This window comes from Papaver somniferum, unplaced genomic scaffold, assembly GCF_003573695.1.
Source record: "Papaver somniferum cultivar HN1 unplaced genomic scaffold, ASM357369v1 unplaced-scaffold_10, whole genome shotgun sequence".
NCBI classification, from domain to species: Eukaryota; Viridiplantae; Streptophyta; class Magnoliopsida; order Ranunculales; family Papaveraceae; genus Papaver; species Papaver somniferum.
Genome location: NW_020618825.1, coordinates 10,716,282 through 10,725,648, shown reverse-complemented (window position 1 = coordinate 10,725,648; position 9,367 = coordinate 10,716,282). Strand labels below are relative to the sequence as shown.

Here is a 9,367-nt window from a genome sequence, read left to right as displayed (position 1 = left end):
TGACGATTTTCAGGATTTTTTTCGTCAGTTTTTTCCAAAATTTTCAAAAAAAGTTCATCAAAATCATTATTCTCCTTCTTCTAAATCAAAAGAAAAAAAAAATGATTTTCAAACAATTTAGTCGGATGATTAGTTTAATTAATCATTCACTAATCATAATTAATACTAATTACATCAAGGAAAAATTAGATATTATATAAAATAGTATGATAAGAGGTTATAAAAATTACTGCTCCATGACCCTATGCAGCCCCCAAATTCCTATCCATTTTAAAGCCCCAATAATAAGATTCACTAAAATACTACACTACTAGTGATGAACCATTTCTTGGGGGCCATGGTTCTTTTGGAGGACCATGGTTTTTTTTGGGGATCATCCCTATAGTTATAAGGGGTGCCCTAAAGTGTGGAAATGACTAACCTATCCTTAAACTAATTTAATTTAAATCTTACCTAATAACCACCTGTATATATATATATATATATATATATATATATATATATAACCACCACCTCCTCCCACCACCGTCGCCCATCACTACCACCTCCGACTACCACCACCACCTCTATATATATAACTTAATTTAAATCATTAACAAAGGTATTCTCACAAACCCATTATTTGTCATTTGTTTTTGGTTGAAAAAAATGAGTATTAACCATCAAAATGAGTTGAAAATGGAAGTTGCAGAGAAAAGTTCGGCTAGGAATTATGTAAAAAACTTTGTCGAACTAACCAAACCTAATGGAATCGATAAAGATGAAGAACGGTTTGGCTATTTCGCAAAAATAACTCCCAACCGAACATCATTCATTAAGGTTGCAAAAAACATTTCCCAACCGAACTGGTCAGTTCAGTTACTTCACAAAACACATTTCCCGACTGAACTGGTCAGTTGGGTCACGTCACAGAAAACATATTGTTCGGTTACGTGGCAAAAAAAAATTCCTAACCGAAAAAGTCGCAACAAATATTTCCTAACTGTTCGGTTACGTCGCAAAAAACATTTCCCAACCGAACTTTAGTTCGGTTACGTCGCAAAAAATTTGATCGAAAAAAGTTTTAAATTTTTTTGTAACCGAACTATTTAATGGTTACATCAAATATATAGTTCGGTTTGATCGCAAGGAAAAATTTCAATTTTTTGTAATTGAACTTCTTACTGGTAACTAATCATTACTAATCATACCAATCATTACTAATCATACTAATCACTAATCATTAAGTTCATTTTTGGTCATAAATTTGGGTAACCGAATTTAATCGGCAAAATATTTAAAATTTCTCGCAAAGAAAAATTTCAATGTTTTGTAATAGAACTTCTTAATGGTAACTAATCATTACTAATCACTAATCATTAACTAATAACTAATTAATCATTAAATTAACGCATTTAATTAAGGAGGGTAAGTTTGGTATTAAGAAAAACATTTAGATAAGGGATGACTTAGGATTACTTATAATGTTTTGCCTAAAATAGAATCATGGTACCCACAAAAAAATCATGGTCCCAAAAAATGGTTCCTAGTGATAGTGTTATGGGCTGTGATTTTACGTACCAAGCACTGCTTTAAAAACCTTGAATCATGGATTAAATTAGGGGTGAGCATAAAAACCGGAACCGCGGATTTGACCCGTATCCGTCCGCAAAATTGCGGGTGAAAACCAATCCGCAAGAGTTATGGACCGGACACGGGTGCATTCTCAAATCCGCACGCGGTGCGGTTACGGTTGCGGTTGGGATTTGATAACCGCGGATTACCCGCACCGTAGGACATATAGGGAATTTAGTAAATGTATTAAGGACAATATGGGAAGTTGGAGTTTGATATATAAACATCTTTAGCTTTCGGTGAAACCTAATAGCATCAGTTTTTTTCGAGAGGAAAAGAGACCTAATAGTCTCAGAGGAAGAGACCTTCGATTCTTCTTCTTCTCTGAGTAAATTAGTTCTCTCATTCATCTTCTTCTCATCACAGATTCACAGTAAATATCCTTCGATTCATCTTCTTCTCATCACAGTAAATTAGTTCTCTCATTCATTCTTCTTCTCTGAGCAGCATCAGCATCAGTAACTGTAAGTAGTTCTCTCATTTTCATTTCTTTTGACTTTCAATGATTATTATATGTTCTAGTGATGTTGATTTCGTTTTAATTGGTTTGGAATTTTCTTAGATGTCAAAATAATTTTGAGTATGTTTGATTTAGGGTTTTCTTAAATTAGTTTTTTCTTCCAGTTTAGAGATTTTGGGTGATTTGGTCGGTAAAGACCATTATCAGTGCTGAAAATTAACCAGTTGTGGGTGTGGATTGTCTAATTCATGTATGTTATTTATGAAACAAGGTAGATCCACGGATTGGAGAGAAGAATCTTCAGGAGAACAGTATTTAAAATCCTTGGGTAGGTGGTGAAGCTTGTATTATCAGTGCTACAATTGTTTGGGTATGATGTTGCTATCTCTGCATTCTGTAACATATCTTCTTATTTGCATTTTGTAATACTGATTTTTTTCCTCCTATGCATGTTGCAAGTCTTTGTAGCCATATATGTATGTAGCTTAGTAGTACAACTTCTGTGTAAAATGTTATCAAATAGTATACCTTACTAATAAATATGGAAGAATAGTCTTATAAAGAAAAATTGCTGGTGGAGTCATTTAGCTTTAGTGTATCCGCAATTTCCTGTAGTATTTAAGATGTGAATCATGTACATAAGATGGAAAATCATGTGAATACTGATAACTGATTTAGAGTACTTATAGTATTACATATGTGGGTACAGTGTGTACATCATTTTTATTAGATGGTTATTGTTTTCAAAATTAGGTTCCTGCAAACGGTAGCATGATTACATAGCGGCTACTAATATGTATTCATTATAAGATTAGATTTTTTGAATAGCATGTGGGTCGAATTTGAAACTTGGTTTCCTAACATCTCGGCTAATTATATTCATGTCTAGCATTGTATCCAACATTAGAGAGTTTCGGTTAGATCTACCGCTTCACTCATCGATAACTCATATTATTGGTCAGCTTATGCAAATTTATTAATGATGAGCTTTTGTGCCTGCATACTGTAGTTGCATGCCTGTATGATAACTTTCGCAATTTTTACTCTTTTTTTTTGTCCCTTTTCAAATAGCAATCTGACTAATCCATATTGTTGCGAGTAGAAAGCATTCCCTTGGTAAGGTATATCCCAAAAGTGAGCCTTCTTATTTGAGTTGATTTTAACTCTTTTAGTTTATAGATCATTGCATCATTGATTCTGTCAATCTTATTTTTCAATATCTACTGTCAATGGGTATGAACAGGAGAATCTGAGAGCAGATGGCTTCAAGTACTAAGGGACCTTCTATTCCTGTTGACGATCCTGATGAGAGCATGGCTACAGTTAACCCGGCAACCGTCGAGAGCATATCTACAGCTACACCATCATCTCTGGTTGAAGTTTCAAAGCCTCCGAAAGCTTCTGGAAAGAAGCAATCAGACTGCTGGCAACATTTTGATAAGCGCCTTGATCTTAAGCCACCTAAAGTTCAGTGCAAGCATTGTAAAAGGAAGTTTTCATGGGGTAAAGACGATATAGGGGGTTCTAACTCTCATGGAACAACAAACATGAACAACCATATAAAGCAAAGAAGGTGTCCTAACTACACTCCACCTGGACAACAACAGTTAGCCTTTCAAGTAAGTGATAATGGTGAGACTCGTTCCGTTATGAATCACTCGTTTGACCAAGATGCATGCAGAGCAGCCCTCACCAGAATGATCATCAAAGATGAATTACCTTTTATGTTTGTACAACGTGAAGGCTTCTTAGAATTTTGTCATCAACTAGAACCTAGGTTTGATGTTCCTTCTCGTTTTACTGAAGCTAAAGACTGCATGAAGATGTATTTAAGTGAGTACCACAAATTGAAAGATGAATTTAAAAAGTATGGTAGAAGGTTATGTCTCACCACTGATACGTGGACTTCAGTTACAAACATGAGCTACATGGTGTTGACAGGTCATTATATTGATGAGAAATGGGTGTTAAAGAAGAAGATATTGAATTTCTGTCCAGTTACGGATCATACTGGTCTGGAATTAGGTAAAACAGTTGCATCTTGTCTTTTACAGTGGGGGATTGAAAGGGTATTCACTTTGACAGTTGATAATATTAGTTCTAACAATGAAGCAGTTTCTTATTTGTCCAAGAGAGTTGTGGGTTGGAAGGCTGCAATTTTGGGAGGAGAGCACATGCATCTTAGATGTGCAGCACATATCCTTGCCTTAGTGGTTAAAGACGGTATGGATTTGTATAATGAATCTATTTCTAGGATACGCGAGGCCGTTAAGTTCGTTAGAGGATCAGCAGAAAGATTGAATAAGTTTAAGGAATGCGCTGAACAACGGAAGATTAACATCACCAAATTTCTTAGCTTGGATTGCGAGACTAGATGGAATTCTACTTACCATATGTTGAGTGCAGCTGAAAAATATGAGGAGGCCTTCTACCAATTTGAAGAATTAGGGTATGCGGATAAATTTCTTAATCCCCCTCGACCACCAACAAGAGGTAAAACAAACGTACCAGCAGTACCAGCAGTTCCTAAGGTATGGCCCGTTGCTTCTGATTAGGAAACAGCTCGTGCATTTGTTAGATTGCTAAAAACTTTCTATGATGCTACATTGAAATTTTCTGGATCAACTTATGTCACGTCTAATTTATTCCTCGACGAAGTAATTTGTATTAATGACGTACTGCAAGAATGGGTTAAGAATGGTAACGTGTTATTGTCTGACATGGCTGACTGGATGGTTCTTAAATATGAAAAGTATTGGGCAGTGGATAAAATCAACAAAATGTTATACATTGCTGTGTTGCTTGACCCACGACGCAAGGAAGCCTATCTTAGATTTGCTTTGACAGAGTTACTGAAAGAGAATCATGTTACAGTTGACCACGAGGTCCATGAGATGATGACTGCAGTGAAACTTATTTTAACAAATATGTTTGAGGAGTATGCACTGATATATAAAGGGGATGATACGGATTCAAGATCAACAACTTCAGTACAGACTTCTCGTTCACTAGAACCTCAGAATCCGATCAACAGATTTGTTGAGTCTGAAAAACATCAAGAAACAGTGGAGGGGAAAACAGAGCTGGATATGTATTTCTCAGAGAAAAGAGAGGATTTTAATCAACAATTCGATATTCTGAATTGGTGGAAGGTTAACTCTTCCAAGTATAAGATCTTGTCCATGATAGCTCGAGACGTGCTTGCTATGCAAGTATCAACAGTAGCTTCAGAATCAGCTTTCTCCACGAGTGGTCGTGTTCTTAATGAGTTTCGAAGTTCCATGCTGCCAAAAACAGTCCAAGCACTGATCTGTGCTCAAAATTGGCTTCTAGATAAACCAATCAATCTCGAGGAGCTGATAGAAGCGGTTGAAAAAATTGACTTAGGTAAATCTCAAACCTTGCTTCCTTTGTTTTTGCATCTTTCTCTTTGTGATCAGCCTTGCACTAATTAAGTTGATTTGTCAAACCTTGCTATATTTTGATGTGATGCTACAACTTTGGGACCTATGGGGCATAACTTTTTGTGTGCAAATGTGACCTGATCAGTTCATTATAGGGTCTGCGTGCATAACTTTCTATTAGTCTCCTTGGAATTTGATTAATCATAATCAATCTTAAAACTCTGGCTTGTTGTTCCTCAATGTCGATTGGGTCTGCGGTCTAGTTGTGATCAGCCCTTTTAAATGGTCTTTACTAACCAATGCTGATTGGTTTTTGTTTCTTCTTGTTTATTGCTGCCTTATATCTGCCTTATAGTGTTTACTGATTATCTATAACTTCTCAATTTACAGATGCGGCAGAAATCTTGCAGGAAATTCCAGACATATCTATCACGGATTGAATCCAAGGTCTCTTTTTCAGTTTTTGGCATCAGAGATTCATATGGCTTGGCACCAGACTTGTTGCATTTGAATTACTACTCTTTTGTGTTAGCTGTTAACTATCTTATGTCTATTGTTGCTTTTGAATTACTGAATTATAACTCTTTTGTGTTAAAAAAACGTCTGCACTCTAGTTTGTAACTTTCTAATTTCTACACTTAGTTTTTTTTGATGATTCTTGTGATCAAATCCGCGGTTAATCCGCAACCGGCCCGCAAAATCCGCTGATCCGCAAAGGGCAAATCCGCGGATGATTGGGCCGGTCACGGTTTGAATTTCCAAATCCGCAACTTTGACGGTTTGGTTGCGGGTGACCCCTAATCCGCAACCGTCCGTCCGTTGCTCACTAAAAAGGAATAAGAATCATAACATTAGAAATGATATCTGACATACACAATATCAGTAGTGGGGTGTAGATGGATAGTGGATACTGTGTACTATTTTTTTCATGGACAGGCAAAGAAGAACCCAAAAAGGTGACTTACTTTTTTCTTCCAAATAGTTGCCTACAAGTCTCATTTCAACAATGTACTTTGACAAACAAAGAGGCATCCAAGTGACCAAACCATTTTATGCCCGGCGAGATTGAGGTGTACCAAACTAATTGAGGTATATCCAGATTTATGTGGACATAGTGCCTTACTAAGGGGAGGCTTTACCCTTGAACTAATTAACCCTATTACTTAATATAATAATCCTAAAATTAAAAATTTAAACAAACCGTTAATCTTCTCTTAATGTTCATCCCATCTTCCATCAAACTCGTAAGAAAAATCTCTGGAAATTGAAAATTTTGATTTTCCTGAAAAATGGTTGATTCCGAACGATCAACAGATAACACAGATTCAACAGGAAGTATCAAATGATCCAAATCAGAGAAAAAATGTAAGGGAAAAGATGGAACTACTAAACCCAAAAGTTCAATCCCTGAGAATGTTGAAAACAACCCTCCGCCGATGAAAATAAGACTGTAAGTGATTTCTAAACTCAACCCAATATTATGATGTGTTATATGATTGTTATATTAGGTTAGAAATCGAGAATTATGATTTTCAGGGTTTTTGGCCGGCAAGGTCGATAATTTACAACCATGTTGACGATTGTTATTTTGTAAAAGCCGGCATGGTATTAGGATGAATAACCTGCCGACTTTTCATAGTAGCCATGGCCACTGTTAGATAATAACCAGGGTCGGCATGGTATATTAACAAACCATGCCGACTTACATCTATCCGGCATTGTCTTATACTTGGAACATGCCGATTTTAGGTCACAGAAACTTGATTTTCATTAGTTATGGCCGGTATCTTTCTTGAATAAGACCCTACCGGCTGTGTTTTGGTCGACTTGGTGAATGGTTATAACCATGCCGACCACGTATTGGTCGGAAATGTACATATTTTCGACCCTGCCGGCTGTATTACCAGAACCATGTTGCAATGTTTAGAATTTTCATATCTCTTATTTGTGTATTGTTTAGGTTCCCAGAGGAAAAAATAGAAGATACCCCTTGTATGGTAACTGTAGAAGAGCTATTAGAATTTATTTACGGAATTTATCCCAATGTAGAAGATCCTAAAGATTAAACTAAAGAGAATTGCCCTGTAAGAAAGTTACTTCTGATGGGTAAGAAAGATCCTGAAGAATTCCTAAGTTTTATGAACAGTCCTAGCAATCCCCTCAACTATGAAGAATGCACATCATCAGAGGAGGAAGAATAGGAGGTTGATCCAAGAAATTTTTACATGACATGTGACTTTTCTGGAGTGAACCCCTATTACAATGATGCCGGTGACTACACAGGTCCAGATAAGGGAAAAACAAAAGCTGATGCTGGTGAAAAAGCTAGTGATGGTGAAAAATCTAGTGATGGTGAAAAAGTTAGTGATGGAGGGAGTTGTGCGCGATACTCTTGCAACACCGGTTGTACTACCTTCCTTGTACGACCTCTTTTCTTTGTAACATCTCCTTGGCTTGCTTGACTCTCAAGAGGTAGAGTGCCATTTGGATTCAAGTTTGAGACCGTTGGTGTAGACGAATCCTTCATTGGCCGACCCCCTTTCTTTCCAACAAATTGCACACTTGCTTGAATATCAAGAGGTGGAGTTTCATTTGGATTCAAGTTTGAAACCGTTGGTGTAGTTTTTTCTTTGCTCGGCTGACCCCTTTTCTTTTTAGCCGGCTCCTCTTTGTATTGCGCCTAGGTATACTCATGTCCGGATGGATCGCACTTTGTACTCAAATGCTATTTAATTTGTTCCCTTTCGGATTGATTGCACTTTGTACTCAAATACTCTTTAATTTGTTCCCTTTCGGATTGATCGCACTTTCTACTCAAATACTCTTTAATTTGTTCCCTTTCTTCCGCCCTCGTCTTTGTGGTAGGTGGTCTACCGTTAGGATCTTGTTTCGCCGTTTCTTGAAGTTCTTCCATAAAAAGGTAAACAATCGGCATCAACTTGTGCTTCATAGTTTGTTTTTCCAACCTATTCAACTTGGGGTACTTTTCAAGGATTATTCTCCCAAGTTCCATGTCGCCAAAATCTTCACCGGGATCTTCTCTTGGAGCCGGTATGGAAGATAATTGCTTCCAATAAGGATCGATATCATCAAGAGGAATGAGAGTTTTATACCTACCAAGCATATGACTACATGGAAGTCTGATAAGCTTCATTATACTACACTTACAAGGAGTGCTCGGGTCGTCATACTTTTTAAACAAAGCGAGATGTTTCATCATAAAACGTATTGTCCAATACGAGACGTTGCAATGTATACCAACAAGCATCCAATTATCCTACGTAAACTCCCTCAACTTTCGGAAGCTACTTTCTTAGAATTGCTTTTTTATCTTGTTGATATCATTATTAGTGTACTCATGGATAGCATGTTGCACCGTCACAATCCCATTTTGACTTGTGAAAAGTAGACCTTTTAGTCTCCCATGAGCTTGCTCTACCATACTCGTGGATTCAAGTTTGAAATGTTTATATTCGTAAGTAAAAGCATACACAAACCTCTCTTTGTGTGGCCTCAACCATTGTTTCTTGCAATATTCCACTACTTTGGGGTAATTAGTCCCCCAATCTTCCTCGAAGTCCTTCAAGTTTATCTCATATCTTGCAATACTCATTGACCAAACCACCTTATCCCACGCTTTCATGAATAACCCAAACTCGATCTCACTTTCTTTCCATTCTTCGTATTCTTTCTCTTTCTCTTTCTCCTTCTCTCGCTCCTCTTTAGTGAATTTGCTAAGACGTTCATCTTCCTCTTTTTCACGTTTAGTTCCTTTCTTTGACTTCGGTTTTTGGATATGACTTCTACAATTCTTTCTAAGATTGCATTGTATATACCAAGTGCAAAGGAAATTTTGTGCATTGGGAAAGACTATCCTCACGGCGTTCAT

The 9,367-nt window shown here is 36.9% G+C and overlaps 1 long non-coding RNA gene across 3 annotated transcripts; it reads left to right on the top strand.

Annotated features, from left to right (window-relative positions):
- The first annotated feature begins 1,709 nt into the window (after positions 1 to 1,709).
- LOC113325991 lies at positions 1,710 to 3,695 on the top strand. Of its 3 annotated transcripts, none has more exons than XR_003348221.1 (4): positions 1,710 to 2,078; positions 2,346 to 2,444; positions 3,177 to 3,195; positions 3,318 to 3,695. It is a non-coding gene; the product is annotated as an uncharacterized LOC113325991 (long non-coding RNA). The 3 variants fall into 3 exon arrangements; XR_003348220.1 differs by having other exon boundaries at positions 3,146 to 3,195; XR_003348219.1 differs by lacking the exon at positions 3,177 to 3,195.
- The last annotated feature ends 5,672 nt before the right edge of the window (positions 3,696 to 9,367 follow it).